The following is a 17526-nucleotide window of genomic DNA, read 5'->3' on the forward strand; positions in this document are numbered from 1 at the left end:
TACAATGTCAGGTATTGAAATTAAGGACTCTGCATTTGCAGACGACATGACATGTTTTTTGACCAGTATTAACTCAGTTAATGTTCTTTTTAATTTGCTGAAGACATTTGCTCTTAGCTCAGGGTTAAATGTCAATGTTGATAAGACTGAGGCTGTATGGATTGGAAAGTGGAGGTTTAGACAGGATAATATGTTCGGGGTAAAATGGCCCACATCTCCTATTAAGATTGTAGGAATATATTTTTCATATAATAGACAAGATGCAATAAAGAAAAATGTCTCTAAAGCTATGGATAATATGAAGAAAATTTTGAACTCTTGGAAAAGCAGAAACCTCACCTTATTGGGTAAGATTCAAATTATCAAATTTTATATATATATATATTAGGGACTTTCATATATTTGATGACTATATGCGCTACTGAAAACAAAAATACACTTTATTATTTACTTACAACGACAAGAAATATTTTAAAAAACAAACTGTAAATCATATGTAGTGTACTGCACACTGTGACAATTTTAAGTCTAAAATATGATATAATGACATGATAATCATATGCAAACTTACCCCCTGGACACAGCCATTTAGTGGAACACCAACCATCACAAAGGTATGAGAGAGAGAGAGAGAGAGAGAGAGAGAGAGAGAGAGAGAGAGAGAGAGAGAGAGAGAGAGAGAGAGAGAGAGAGAGAGAGAGAGAGAGAGAGAGAGAGAGATGAAATATATGAAATTATTAGTTAAACTCCTTGAATGCCTGGTTGTTGGTCTGCTCGTATTCAAGTATGAAAGTATACTTACTTTTATTCCCGTGAAAAGATTTTGAAATGAATATTACCTTAAGCACTTTCTTATTTAGCGTATCAACAGAACACTATTATTGGAGAAATCCTTGGTAATATCAAAATTGAAAAAAAAATCGAAAATTGTATTTGCGTCTGTTAATCAGTGTAATACTTGAAAGGAGTGTTTGATATGTGATCGCTCATACTTAGTTTAATAAGAAATAAAACAAATATTTGCCAACTGATATTCAAGAAAGATTAAATAATTGCAGTAATATGTGTAACCTGCACTAGCTGCAACTGGTATATATTGTTTTGCATTAAGTAACCAAAGATATATTCTGTAACAAATGGTCACTTTAATTCGTATAAAAAGGCGTTGTTTTATCGTTAATCAGTGGTCGGTATTATCCATATATAGTGTAGTGACAAGTTTAAATCGTGAGCTAAAGCTTAGTTTTAAGATCGTCTCCATGTTATGTACTAGTTTGTAACTGTAGTATCGTTACTGATCAGACAACCAGAACATATTCATCGGAAATTGTTAAAATAACAATAAGTATACAGTATGCAAGCTAATCAGTGGTCAATATGATCCGTAAATAGTGTAGTAACAGTAAGGGTGTACGATATTACAAGCAAGTTATTTTATGTAATAACAAAACACAATGTTCAATTGCAGCTAGTTCGGTTTTAACGCTCTTATATACAGTTACGGTCGTTGCTATAGATACTTACATCACTTATAAGGCCCTTAGAGAGCGAGACAATCAAATGAATCTTAGCATGATTGCTGTTTGCTGTTTATAAATTGTTGATTTTTTAAACAATGAATATATCGGAGAGTAGGTTAGTCAAACCCATAATGTATGTGAGTGAGTGAGTGAGTGAGTGAGTGAGTGAGTGAGTGAGTGAGTGAGTGAGTGCGTGCGTGCGTGCGTGCGTGCGTGAGTGAGTGAGTGAGTGAGTGAGTGAGTGAGTGATGGAATTTTGAGCATTTAGCTTGACCTGGAGTGGCTAGGGTTTTCATAATAATTAATTTGTAAACAGCTAATCTGTTTGGAAAGTTGAGAATGTATGTATATGAGTGAAATGACGATAATTCTGTAACTGTGAAAAGAAGAACTTGGAGGACCTTAGAAGAACTTGGAGGACCTTAGAACTAGGTCTATCAGTCTGAGAGTTCCAAGGTGGAGGGGGTGGGGGGGGGAAGGGGTGAGGTAAATCCCAGTCTTTCGAGGATTAAAAGGTCAGATCCAGTAGGACTGCAAGATTCACATTCACGCCTACGTGCCTCTTTCTTACAAGCCGAGAGTGTTTGTTCCATCAACGATGTGTATTTGGTATGTTTATACCGACAGTTGTAATTGAATCACCTTCTGTGAGAGCTAACCTGGACTGCTGGTTTCGATTTTGATAAGAGTGAATACGTTCACACACTGTTTCTCACTGTTTCCCACCTTAGTTACTGAGTTGAAAGCTGGAGAAACAGTTAATATCAACTGCTTTGATCCACTTTTTGTTTATGAATAAGACGATTGTTCGACTCAGAACTTTCTCCGACTATCATGACCATTTTACTCCTCTATTTAATCAACTTAACGTTCTTGACATTTGTAAATTTTGTAAACTTCAACTTGCATGTTCATCTTCGACACAAACCACAATCACTTTATATGTACATACTTTTGACCATTACATTATAGACAACATATCCCATAGCTATCCGACCAAAACAAACACCAGTTATAAGTTTGACAAATTCCGAAGGTCCGACTTTCAATTAGACAACATAACTTCAGCTATCAAATCTTGTAGTTCTGTACGTGCAATATACTATAGACATTAAAGGCAACCTTAAAATGGTACGTTTTCAGTGAATGTACTCTTTTTTTCTGTCCTCTTTAATATAATTCTGTGAAATTATTCACCCATTTGACCCATGTGCATTTTGATTGATTGATTGATTGATTGATTGATTGATTGATTGATTGATTGATTGATTGATTGATTGATTGATTGATTGATTGATTGATTGATCGATCGATCGATTGCTTATTGATTTATTTATTGATTTTTTTCGTTTAATTAATTAATTAAAATCATTTATTTATTTATTTATGATTTTATTTATTGTTTTATTTATTTATTTTCAATTGTGTTACTTGATATAAAGAACTCTTGAATATATTAATGTCATCTGCATACTTCTTTAATTTTACTTACAACAGATATGTTGTTATATTTGCCGCTGTGTATCTCATACCCTAAACTTGTCCAAAAGTTTCTGATGCATGGACTTTGATTAGTTCCAAAGGAAGTATTTCTATGGCCTTCACCAGAAGAGATTATTCTCTTTTAATGTAATGCAAGAAGCAGTGCTAGTGAGGCATTCCATTTTGGTGAAGGTGTGTGGGGGTCATCTTATTTGCAAATACATTTCTTACTGTCGTATTTTCGTAAAGCGGGCGATTGTTTCTATTCCCATCAAGCCAACACTCATCATCTGTGGCCACATTTGATTTACCATATGCACACAGGGTTCAAATACACCGTACTTGCTCACGTTAGAGTACGTGACACTATTATCTAAACTAGGACCAACCATTGATGTCAGAAAACTCAAATGAAAAAACATCCAGGGCTCTAACATGGTCGAATACGGGTAAAATAGGAATGTTAGTGTTACTCCTCTTTGTACCTTGCTGACAGATCACGTAACTATACTCGAATCACTCTCATATCTCCACTTGTACACGGGATCACCTAGGACTTTAGGGAATGAACTAGCAGACATCACACAGATTTATATCCAAGCCAAAGTATACACTAAGAACAGCAGTATTCATTCGCCTCCTTAGAAATACATCCTTGCTCCTGTTGTGAACTCCCTTTTACTTTCATATATGTCCAAATTTACAAAACGTATTGTATGGCTGAATAAACAATGCAAACTATATGAAATCGTGAAGGAGTAGGAGTTGCCATGCCCTGATGACTATTCCCAATAACATTAATCAAGTATTAATATGAATTTTAGTTATGTTTGAAATGTAAACTGTTTTATTCCTGACTTAAATATACTCTAGACTTGTGGTCTGAGTTACATATCCTTCAGAATATCTATCGACCTTTCAATCGACGAACGCCACAATGTAGTCAAAATATGAAATTTGGTAAATTATGAATATGTCATCTGTAACTTTAGCAAGAGGCTAATTTGTACGTACGTGCAGACACACTTAATTTCAGGGATCATACCGATGGCTTAGGAATTATGGGAAAGTAAAATGTAAAGGCAATGTTTTAATAGTTAATATTACTTTATTTTATTGGCTTAAACGTGACAATGTCAGTTCCTGTAATGTTGTAAACGTTCTTATCACATTGGAAATAATTTTGTACTAACAGGACCCAATTTGTTACTGTAGATCACGTTTAGCAGGTGTAAAAGGACTTATTACACGTGATGCACTCCTGGAATAAATTAAATAGAAATACCAATGTCATGAATGGTATACACTATAGAGTATATGATAGTATATGATATAATATTTTAATAATTGACTGGTATCGTTCCTCTTTGGTTCAAGATGCTTGGATTGGGAACAACATTAGCCCGAAGTTCAATATAATGGCTAATACTAAGTTCAGGCCTTAAATGTATGGAATGGAAGATAATTTTGAGGGCTTGTTGGCTACCAATTGCACGCTAACAAAACAGCACAGAGGAGTAAATAATAAATTCTTTGAAATGTACTATGTTCTACTTCTGAAACAGTGCTTCCAAAATTAAGTGACGTTCTTGAAGTTTTGTAATGATCATGTTAAAAAAAGGATTATCAAGAAACTTATTGTTTTGCAGAACAGTCTGTTCTTCCCATCACTACCCAACCACCCCGTGACAACAATAATGTGTACCACCAATATAATGTCATCGTTGGTTTCAAAAGTAAAACGCCAGAATTAAAAAAAATAATTGATACACTCTTCAAATGAAAATTCATCTGTGTTCGTAATCCAACTTAAATTGTTAAATTAAACTTTTGTTGTAAAACAAAGTTGAAAATTATTTCTTGAAAGTTTAAAATTTATGTTATTTATATTGCTCTTCTCGTGATAAATGTACATAGTGGTACAAATTAAAGATTTGCCATATCGTAAGACAGTTAACTGTTAATACACATCTAGTCATGTGTGCAAATAGAAGAACTCGATTCAATTTCCTTCGATTTCTCAGGACAATGTGAGAATCGATTTCTTCTTTACCTTCGCGGGCAGAATCAGAGCTTATAGTAATATGTATTATGTAATTACCACATGAACAACTACGTCATTGTATCAAGAAAATCGACGTATATCCCAATCTTTTTTAAAAGTCACTCAAACTCGAAACTGAGTGGTAAACTTACCGATGGTTTTGTTTTTGATCATGAATCCATCTATCCATTAACACTTGGTTTCTCTTTAACCATATGTTGCGAAGTTGTGTTACACCACCACCATGTTGTCATTTAAAAGTACCGTTATGTTCTAGGCTACGTAAGGTTACGTTTTGGTGTCTAAGTTGTGTTGTTATAGGTAGATCGTCAGAACGTAAACGATTCCCCACTCTAGCCATCTTTCTAGAGTAACAGAATCTAGCAAGCTTGTCTAAGTTAGGAATTAGCCACACATGTATAGTCACTTATACGTACGCTCTAACCTAGACTGTCCACAGTCGCACGCGCCTTTTTTTCCTACGTTTTATCTAAACTCCGATCCGGTGCAACACTAGTCTAATCGCAAATTGATATCGAGGGCCGAAGTAAGTTCTAGTTGTCACCTTCAAATTATAGTGCTGCCATATTATAAATGTAATTTGTTACAAATAAATGATCTCTCACCTAGATTCATTGTTGAAGAAGACGTTGTGAACTTTCCACAGAATACTTAAGATTGAGATTTAAGATCATGCCACATGTAAATTTTCCACGTCTAAGATTCATGTTGATCACGTCATTGGAAAATAAGTATTAATCTAAATTCGATAATCAACAAGTTACCTTGTTTACCAGTACTAATCTATGTTGTTTAATCAAAACACTTGACATCAAAACACTTGAATTGTTAGTTACCAAGATAATGGCAATCAATTCAAAATTAGTAGAAAAATCAACATATTAGTAGATAACGTTATTGTTAGCTCCTGTTTGTAAGTAGGTAGTAATTTTGTAAATATGCCAACATTCCAAATACGATATTTATAGATCGTGACAGTATGACTCTTGACTTGTCTATCACAAGGTGTATGCACCATCGTTAGAACTACAGGCATTTGAATCAATATAATCGGTATATATAATAATATTTATTGTTGTAGACCTCTTATACTCTACAGCAACAATATAATATATCTGATAGTGAAATACTACAAGCGTTATGTATGTGTTTCTAATGATTTGTTTAGGTCGACTAAGGATAAACTTATTCTGGTCCTTCATGTTATTTTTAAAATTATCTTTGATACAGGTGATGTACAACAAGACTGGACTGAGGGTATTATTAATGGTTCTGTTGTACAAGATACATTGTTCTCATTGGGTTGCATTTTCGATAGCCAGGCTGGTTTCAGAAGTGGCGTCAGCACAGTTCAAAACATTGTTACTTTGCACATCGTGATTCTAAACTACCCCTGTTACCCAAAAAATTATTTTTACTGTCTTTTTTGTCGACTTTAGTAAGGCTTTCGATTCTGTAAATTATAATTTGTTGTTGTATAGACTTTGACAATCATATTTAATGATTCACCAGTTGGTTTACAACGGTAGTTTGCAGTATTAGAGTCATTTCGAAATAGTCTATAAACATGACTAAAAATAAAATCATTTTATATAGATGTGGTTAAATTGTGACGCAATCCAAAAATTGTGTATTCAAAGGTAAATGAACAGAAACTTTTAGTTACTACAAATATCTTGGTCTAATACTTTCAAACGGAAACATTTGGAGCAAAGCAGTACTAGTGTCAACACTATTGGAGATCAAACCAGGAACGCCATACCTTTCATATAATTTTAATACTAGTGCTTTGCCGTACACATATTATTTTTAAGTTTTCCGATACAATTATTTTTACCAGTGATAACCCATGGTTCGAAAATTTGTTCACTGAAAGAATACAACTTAAAATATTGTAAGACATTCATTGGTGTTATGTCGGCAAGGATAGATGCATGTGTTTAGGTGATTGTGGTTGATATTCATTTTAATACACACTTTCAACAATAGTTTGTATATGTCATAACTAGAGTAGCTAGGCATAGTGACGATCTGGATTTTACAATCGACATCATAACCAGGGATTGTTAAGTTGATATTTATACACGAAGGCTACTTGGTCTTTAAGTATGGATCCTAAACGCCATAGGGCGTTTGCCGGTTTGAATAGTTCTGGCCATGGACTAGTAGTTAAGGAAAGTGGGTCACTGTGTATAGGTGTTGAATACGGTTTATGTTTGTTTATTTTTTTTTTAAACAAGTATATATGTCGACAGTTATTGAGAATGACTTTCATTACATTTCGGGTTGTCCTCTATATGTTCCACAGTCTAAGGGAAATGTATTAACTGAGATTTCATATATAGACAGAGAGTGAAATTCATTTTTTCATGTTATTCTATGAGTATTCAGTAATATTATAGTCAACCTCAATTTTTCTGTGAACCAAGCTCTCTCTCGCTCTCTGTTTATGTTGTAAACCATTTCTCTTTTGATTGTATTTGTAAACATGCGATTTGGGCCAGTGGCCTCCAAGAGGAATAAATATAAAATTTACTATACATAGCTACGTAATCATTTTATATACAGAGTGAGTCCAGTACCAGTAATTAGAACCAGGTTAACCTCGTTTTGAAACTCAGATGATTCTAAATGATGACCGTCAACGTATTTTCGCCACGTTGATTAGCGACAGTCGCACAATGTTGCACAAGCTCAATATACGAACTTATAATTAGTTCGTTTAGTACAACCCCCCCCCCCTCCCCCTAAACGAATCTTCACAGTGCGACATCAACACATTAATATATGATGTAAACCACGATGAAACCTGCAGCGGTCACACCACTTCGAGCGATGTAATGTAAACACTAGATGGTAAACACATTAAAAATAATACCGAAAAACCAGCAGTGTACCTCAGATTAATAGAAGTAAATTTTCAATCAACATCTCAACATCTCAGTAGTAAATACAGAACCTGATATCATTGAAGGCGTGAAAGTTTTCGAAATGTAGTTCGAAGTGCGGAAAATTAATGAAGTTCAGCAATTGCCTTGACGCCAGACCCCTTCCCCATAAAGAATGATGTTCTGAGCTCGTGTGATATTGTGCGATCGTTGCTTACTGAAGGAAAGGTTTAGTACTAGTCATACAACAATTCACTTTTTAAAAAATGCAGGTAACTGGCAGTTCATAATTACACCATGGCCATGAACGGGGCCTGTTTGCTGCCGTTCAAAAAGCAAACAAATGTAATTACTTCATTCGAACCGATCAAAAGGCTAAAATGTGAAACCCATGTGATAGGAGGTCATCTCAACGCCTTGCCACGAGTTTGCATTGCCATGGATGATGCTTATTTAATATCTACGTAATACAGTAGTTATACATCAATGTCTATATATACTAGTATCAATTATTTTTACGTAGTACTCAAAATCCTTTTGCATGCGCAACATCAAGCGTCAACATTTGTAGTCACGCAACACAGAGGGCGTACTCATGGGTCACATGTTATCTACTTACTTGGAATACCTATAGCGGTCAAAGGCAAGATACGTTCACAAACAGAAATATTCCAAGAAGACAACATCAGATAGGACCTAATGGTCAGCAAAATGACATTTCAGAGTCATGGAAAGTAAATTCCAGGCTGCTTCACTAGGAACACATGCAAACGAATGGATTAAAATTTGTGCACCAAAACATATTATAAACTGGATAACTAAAGGTGTTCAGCTCCCATTTGTGAGTGAACCAGAACAATTTTGTCTTCCAAATCATAGACTTTCTCGAAACCAAGCAGACTTTACCAACAAAGAAATTCAACAGTTAATTGAATGCAATGTTGTATAACAATGTTCAACAGAACCCTACTGTGTATCACCCATTGGATGCGTGTACCCAACAAGTGAGGAAAATGACGTATGATAATAGACTTACGAACATTAAACCAAGTTTGTCTCCTAACCAAAATTCCAAAACGAAGATATACATACAATGATGGAAACAGTGCAGAAAAATGACATGATAGCAATATGGGTTTTCGAAAAATGGCATATGTAGACGATTTTCTCCTCGCAGCTCAGGAAGAACCTATAAACAGTAAAATAGACAAAGCTATGCAAACTATGCAAGTACTGGGTTGGTGCCTCAATTGTGAGAAATCCAAACTAGTACCATCAAACAAGAAGGTGTTTACCGGACACCAAATAAACAGTGTATGTTAAGATGGAGACCCAGAGATCAGCGATGATACCAACACAGCATGTAAGGAAGTTAAGCCGATATAATGAGGGCCTTGCACAAAAAGATATGCTTCCAGCCAGAGTACTTGCCAGAATAGCTGGACGATGTTTAGCAATGACACAAGCTATAGTACCGGGCAAACTCCTACTCAACAGTGTGTACAGGTTATTAGCCACGAAAACTTCATGGGGAAATATTCTAACTATAATTAAACCACCAGTCCAAAAAGACATGGAATGGTGGTTAACGGCCGTGCAATAGTGGAATGGGCGCTCAACAACAACACAAACAATATGCTAGTCAATGAGCAAATGTGGACAGATGTGTTTCAAACAGGATGGGTAGCAGATAGACTCTCTCACAGTCCGCGAAGCTTCGCATAAATAGCTAAAACTTGGGTTGTTTTTGTATATATCTACTGCATAATTGTACTCATATACTAGTATCCCAGTATCCCTAGCCCTGTACTGTGCGCCCTCATCGATCACATAGGGCTAACATTTTGTTGATGGCAGAGCTTCGCCTAACTATTTATCTTATTTATGCGAAGCTTTGAGGACTGTGAGAGAGTCTAGGGTAGCAGTATACGTGCAGCACGAAGCAGCAGGCAACTGGAACAAAAGACTGTCTATGAAACATTTCAACTACAGGGAACTAATGGCAGTATTGATGTCATTGAAGTCATTTACTCCAAAATTGATCAGCCAATGTTACAACGTTAACAGTGGCATATCTCAACCACCTGTGTGGGTGCTGTCCAGAAATGACCCAAGTAGTAAAACCTGTGTGGATGGAAGCACACGACTTCGATACAAAACTGGCAGCGAAACATTTATTGGGGATACGTTGTCCAGAATTGTGGATCGTTACGATTGGAGACTCCATCCAAAACCGTTCCAAATGTTGGACAACATGTGGGGACCTCACAGTATAGACAGATTTGCCAGCATGACAAATACGCAGTTACAAATTTACAACAACTGGATGCTCGACCCTTTGACACCCGGAATCGACGCACTGGCTAAACAAGACTAGAACACACACAACAACTATGCGAATGCGCCATTTCGCCTCGTACCACGGATACTACAAGTACTAAAGAGATAACAAGCAGAAATAACAGTTATTACCCCGTATTGGCCAGCTCAACCATGGTTCCAAGAACTGTCGAAAATGACAATGACCACACCAAGTCTGCCAAAATCAACTCGCAAATTTTAGAAACTGGCCATAGGAAAAAAACAGAACCAAGGAAAACCCCAAAATGGAAAATATATGGAGAGTATCTGGAAAACAGATTGAAAAATGAAGGATGGTCGAAAATATATGGAAAGTATCTGGAAAACAGATTGAAAAATGAAGGATGGTCGTCCACAGCGACAGAACCGTTACCACTGTGTTGGGCAAACTCAGCACTTGCTTTATATAATCGGACTGTAAATAGTTTTTTTCACTTAATATTGTGTTGAAAGAAAAGTGGAATTTCCACCAACGAATACATCCATCGTAGTGGACTTTCTATTCAACATTGTTGATAGCTCAGATAACGTTCGCAGCTTCGGACAGCTACAGCTGCATTAGGCAGTGTAAATAGTGCATTTGGTTGTCAAAACCCACTTGATAAACAAATACCTAATAACTTGATTTCAGCATTAGTGAAATCTGGTACTGTAGCACCGATGAAACATTCATTAGCAATGCCATTATTATTGTTTCACAACTTATTTCTTTGATGGCTTGACAATGACAATCTAACTATTAAACAGTTGCGTTGTAAAGCAGTAACATTGCTAGCATACAGTAACTGTTGGTTTACGACCATCAGACATTGCACCTTAAGGACCACCTGTTGATTCTAGTACAAGTCAGAGTAAAAAGATAGTGTTCTCAACATACCAAGTCATAAAGGTGTTACTGTCACATTTTTTTGAATTAAGAATGATACTAGCCGTACATGTTTTGAAGTATGTTTTCCATCATCATCCATTGATAAACTGGATCCTGTAAAGACTTCATCTGATTATATATCTAGCACAGCTAGTGTAAGACCTAGAGATGATGCTGTGTTTCTAAACTTAAATGCTCCTTATAAGGCAGTTGAAACTCGTACAATTGCTAAGATTCTAGGTGATTCTAGGTGATGCTATTCAACTAGCAGGTTTGGGAGGCAAATAAACTGAAAAAGACATTAGACCTACTGTGGCTACAGCTGCCATTGAAGCCAACTTTGATCCAAAGGTTGTTATGAAAATAGGACGTTGGAAAACCAGATCAGTTTTCTTTGATCACTATGTACATAGTAATACACCCGACGACTACACGGACCAAATTTTGACCTCATGAGACTATTGGACAACCAGAACAGAATGAAACGCTCTACATATTAGGCATTGTTTATTATGAAATGTATAAGTTCATTAAATTTGTTTATTCACACACGTATAGTGTTGCGTGACGTACGTTTACAGAAATTGTAGTCACACAACACAGAGGGCGTACTCATGTGACCCCAGGTTACTTTATATTCTTGCTTGGTGCTAAACTGACTATATACACACACATTCAATATACAGTATTTAGTGAGTAGCATATCATGGATTGGGGAGACGTGTCAAATAAGGATATACGCATTGTAGTATTAGTTAATGACATGTATAAGTTCACTAATATTGTATATTCACACACACACACACACACACACACACACACACACAATATATATATATATATATATATATATATATATATATATATATATATATATATATATGTATATATATATATAGTGTTGCTTGAAGTAAGTTTACAGAAACACACAACTCAGAAATATAGATATTTACAACTCCTAACATTTATAGATAAAATAAAGTACATGCAGGTAGACATTAAATAGTAGATGCCCCCCCCCCCCCCCGCCACCCCATAAATCAGTAGTCAGCCATATGGTGGTTGACAGTGCATAGGGAGAACACCATGAATGACTATTATAAGAACTAAACTTGACAAATTAATTATGGACAGGAAAGCTAGTCAAATTAACATTTTACTGTGAAATTATTATAATATTAACAGATATATGATGCACTGGCCTTTGTGAATGTTCTTGTAGGATAAGGATGTATCTAAGGTTCCGAGTGAAACAATCAGCTGATGGTGTAAAGTGTCATAATTTGTTATCAGTGTTTTACAAGTTTTTAATCCCATTGTTTCAATACAATATTATAGCTAGTAAAATAACTTTATTTCATTCATTCGTCAGCAAATTGCAAACATTCAGTTATAATAGCTGACTGCAATTCAAGCAGTGACTTGAAAGAGCTGTTGAATAATAAGGGCCACCAAATGATGGTTTTAGAAGGCCTAATTAAAAAAAATGAAACAATTTCACTATCAGGAGGGAGACAGCTTCACTGACATCCTACAGTCACAAACAGCTAGTGTAACGATATACAGTATAAACAGTATAACAATACTTTTTTTAAGTTCTTGGATTTAATTCTATAGTCTATCTCTATTCCACTATTGTGAGAGGGACACCCTTACTGTGACTCGCCTAGCCATGTGGCTAGTTCGGAATTTAGGCTCATGGCGTACCAGTGATAAATTAGATGTTTTTTCCATATGCATTCAAATGATGTCAAGGCTATACGTTAAGATTTTTCTACACTTTTCGACGGGACGAAGTATTGTCTCTAGAATACACAAAAGCTGCAGTAATATTACTTTGGACAGGTTGGTATCCGGTTTTAAAGGGGTGCGGTGTTTTAATTATTTCCAAGAACCATGTTAGTTGTGGGCGGTGAAAGATACACATTTCGAAGATATTTGCAAAATACGGTAGTTAGGAGATTCCTCTGTAAGTTGCAGTTTCAAAACCGCTTTTGTTATCGCCCTTGAAAATTGGGGATGTATCTGAAGGTAATCATTGCGTTAAACCGTTGAAGTAACGAGTCCACGAGATAGTGACGTAGACCTCTGAAATAATGTGTTCGTATTTGGTAACGTCAAGTCCTGCCTATCCGCGCTTCTGTTTTCCTGTAGCATGTGAAATATCTTCAACATAGAAAGGTTGAGATACGATTGTCTCAAAGTTATTTCGGCTAGCATCTGGGAAATCAATGAATTTTGTATCAAGATAAACTTTGAAATCACTCAAAAATGTTTCATCTTCTGCTGATTCAGTTGTTTATAGTAATCAACAGTATTTCCAACTCCAGTATGATCGAAATTGCTTTGTCGTTTACGAGATAAATACGAAATTTGTTGCAACTAGATTTTTTTCTACGAAGATTCACATCGCGCCTGAAAAGAGGTTGGTTGTTGAGCTAGATGAATAGAGATTTATATGAAGACATGTTTTCACATTCTGCATGGAGTTGACGTCGCCGTCGTTGTCCTGGTTGTTGTTGTTGTTGTTGTTGTTGTTGTTGTTGTTGTTGTTGTTGTTGCTGTTGTTGTTGTTGTCGTCCTCGTCGTCGTCTTCTCGATTCTCTCCAGAGGTAACCTTTTACAGTATTACTATGTATACTTACGAGGTGAACCGTGTTGCAAGGACATGTGCATATTAAAGTATGGAAATATGAGTAACATATGTATATGATTAGGTAAACGATTTTAAAAAACAATATTAACCGTGTATGATGAAAACATATAATATGTATGTGTTCTTACGAGTAATGATTACACATAAGGATATCACGAATCTGACTAGAATCTAAAGTATAAATACAGGTTTATTCCTCTATTTACCTTTCATTTCATTCAAATATTGTCGTTTAATTTGTTTTTAAGTTTGTCTTTTATGAAGAGTGCCTGAAGTGATTATGTACCCATTCAACTAGACGACCACGCTTAAAAACACAGAAAGATGAAAAGTGACAAAATGTGAAGGAAATTAATGTAGATAAAGGGAAGGTGCTGTATTCGTACACTATATATTGATCAGGTCGGGAAATCACATAACCTAGTTCTTTAACATCGTTTTTGAAAATCATGATATATGCAGAGTGCAAGTAAATCGTGTAACAAACAAATACACACGTACCAGTAAACCAACATATGAGAGTATACACACCGAAACACCGCAATCAATTTATGCCCTTAGTACACCGTTTGTGACGGTCATTAACTCGATAATCTAGTACTTACCCAACCTGAGAGAGAGAGAGAGAGAGAGAGAGAGAGAGAGAGAGAGAGAGAGAGAGAGAGAGAGAGAGAGAGAGAGAGAGAGAGAGAGAGAGAGAGAGAGAGAGAGAGAGAGAGAGAGAGAGAGAGAGAGAGAGAGAGAGAGAGTAGTAATACAGGTGACAAATATTTCAGGGTGCTATAATGATAGAAATACATATTTTGTTTCGATCTGCATGGTAAATATAACTTGACTGACATTTAGACAATAATTTATTATTAAATGTAAACAAGCTTATTAAGGCATAGAGTTTGATAGGATACAATATAGATCTCTAAATTTGGAACGTATAGACAATGATAGAAGCAAATAAATATAAACAAAGACATAGGCAGAGAAAGAAGGTACGTTCTACCAATGTCTTGTCAGTATTACATAACATACTTTGTTCTTAAATTTGTGGCAATTACCATATCACATTATTAAACAATTTAACTATTCAGTACGTTAGTTCCTCTTCTAAACTTGGTGAGTAATTATTATATTTTGCGATAAAATTGCGACATATATTGTGATTGAAATAACTTACTTTACATATGAAATATTAATATGTATTACTTTTTGTTTTGTTTTACAGTTATAGTCATTATGAGTTACGCCTGAAATAAAATACAGATTTCATGGAAATAGCAAATTTTGTAAGGCATCTACTTATGTCCTCATCTAACGTTATCATATGCAAATAAAAGAACTACATATAAAGAAAGTAAAGCTTTTTCTGATAAATCAAAGTCATTACTACACATCAACAAAGTTAACAATGTGAATTTATCATAATAACGACTTTAAGTACCAATGCAAATGGCATGATTGTTGTGTGGAAATAGTACTGCACCGTGTACGTAATATCACTTTTTTCCAAATTTAACTATATTTCCTTTCAAAATTTGTTGAGCGTAGTTACATCTCAGCTATATAATTTCCAAGGACAATCCGGCATGGGTAGATATACAGTTCATGGCTTAGCAAATTAAAGTTCAGAGTTTATATACTATAGTCATGGTTTTGTTTATTGGCTACTCCACATTTATGGCAATCCAATTGAATGTCAATAATGAAAACAATCAATCACAATCACATTGTTAACTTCTTTTAGTCATGACCATAAAGTTATAATTTACTGTTATTAGACAAACAAATTGGAATGATTTGCTTCTGATTTCCAGACACCGCCTAAGATGGCGCATGACATAGAGATTGTATTTCGTAAAAATATTAAAATTATTATTTACTTTTTAAAGAGAGGAGATCTCAAAATGTGACAACGGTGCACTTAAAACGATCTTCTGTCATTTCACAAATAAATTGTGATAATTCTCTTGTCCCTAGAGACTAATCTTTGGGTGTTTATTATACACTAGCTTGTCCAAAGTTTCTCAAATTTAAATGATAACTTTACGCGGAAAATCCATAAATGCTCACATTTAATAGAAAACAGAGACGAAACGGTATTTTTGTTGTTACAGTTGTGTACTAATTGTCATGGCAAATTATTTTTACTAACACAAATAAGAGTACACCAACTGCAAATGCACTTATCGACGACCCAGCCTCACCGCTGATGGCGCACTTCATGGCCAGGCAGGTCGCTGAAGTCTGAGCGTGTAATAATAACGAGTCTACAAATGCACATTCACATTTAATCACAGACAAGTGTGTTACTTGTCTGTGATTTAATCTAGGATGTGAAATATTTTTCTTGGCCATATTTTAAATCTTCCCATGTCGTAGTTAACAAATAAAAAATGATAACACTTGATATCAAGTTTAATGAGAATTTCGCGTGATGATTATATTTCTATATTTAAAGCGGCATCTATCATCCCGTACATAGCGTGTTATTATTTCATAAATCTATCATTAATACTATATAGATTTTCTGAGATATATATTAAATGTCAAATTAATAATATTTTACTTATAGAATTGAATTAGATATCTATATTAGATATTGAGATATGTAAACAGTACATCTCGTTATTTATTACATATTGATTATGATTAAAAGCTTAAAACCTAAGGCACAGGCCTGTAAATAAAGTTCTTGTTTTTTTCTGATAAATCACCATCATTAATACACATCTACAAAGTTAATGAGTTACACGAAAATTATTTTTAAAAACCGTAATTAAATATTAAACAAATTTAAAGAGGAAATCTCAAATTGTGTCAACAGTGAATTTCGAATGATCTTCTCAAATTTAACAAAATCGTGATAATTATCTTGTCACTAGAGCCTAAGCTTTAGGTGTTTAATAAACTCTTTACGTGGGAAATGATCCCCACCCCCACTTCATAATAAAAGAACAGCACAAATTTAATAGTAAACAGAGACGAAACGGTATTTTTCTACAGTTGTGTATTAACTTTCAGAGGAAATATTTCTACTAACATAAATATGAGTACACTTAGTCTACTACAAATACACTTCTCCCGATGACCCAGCCTCACCGCTGATGGCGCACTTGATCATGGGCAAGCGGGTCGCTGAATTCAGATAGATTGTGGTCACATAACGAGTCTACAAATGTAAGTATACCGTTTATAAGGTACAGAGAAACGGAAGTAGGGTTTATGAGAACACATCTGTTCAACATACAATGTTCATGTAAAGTGAAATAAACGCTTTGTCTTATATTTCGTATTTTTATTTTATTTTTGTTAAATTTCTTATGTATATATTCCACTGAAGCAGGGTGTATGAGTTTATATAAACGCCTCTCCAAATTATTTTTGTATTTATTCTAGGATGTGAACTATTTTTCTTGGCCTTATCTTAGATCTGCCCATTACGTAGTTAACAAAATATTTGTTGAAAGATGATAACACTTGACATCAAATTTAATTAGCATTTCGCGTGATAATTATATTTATGTATTTAAAGCGGCATCTATCATCCCGTACATAGCGTGTTATTATATCATAACCCTGTCATTAATACTATATAAATCCACTATCGTTTCATGAATGATATGTTTTACTAATGTTAGCAATTAGCATATAGATTTCCTATTGAGATATATATGTATATGTCATGACATACA

Source organism: Glandiceps talaboti, chromosome 3 (assembly GCF_964340395.1).
Source record: "Glandiceps talaboti chromosome 3, keGlaTala1.1, whole genome shotgun sequence".
Classification (NCBI taxonomy): domain Eukaryota; kingdom Metazoa; phylum Hemichordata; class Enteropneusta; family Spengelidae; genus Glandiceps; species Glandiceps talaboti.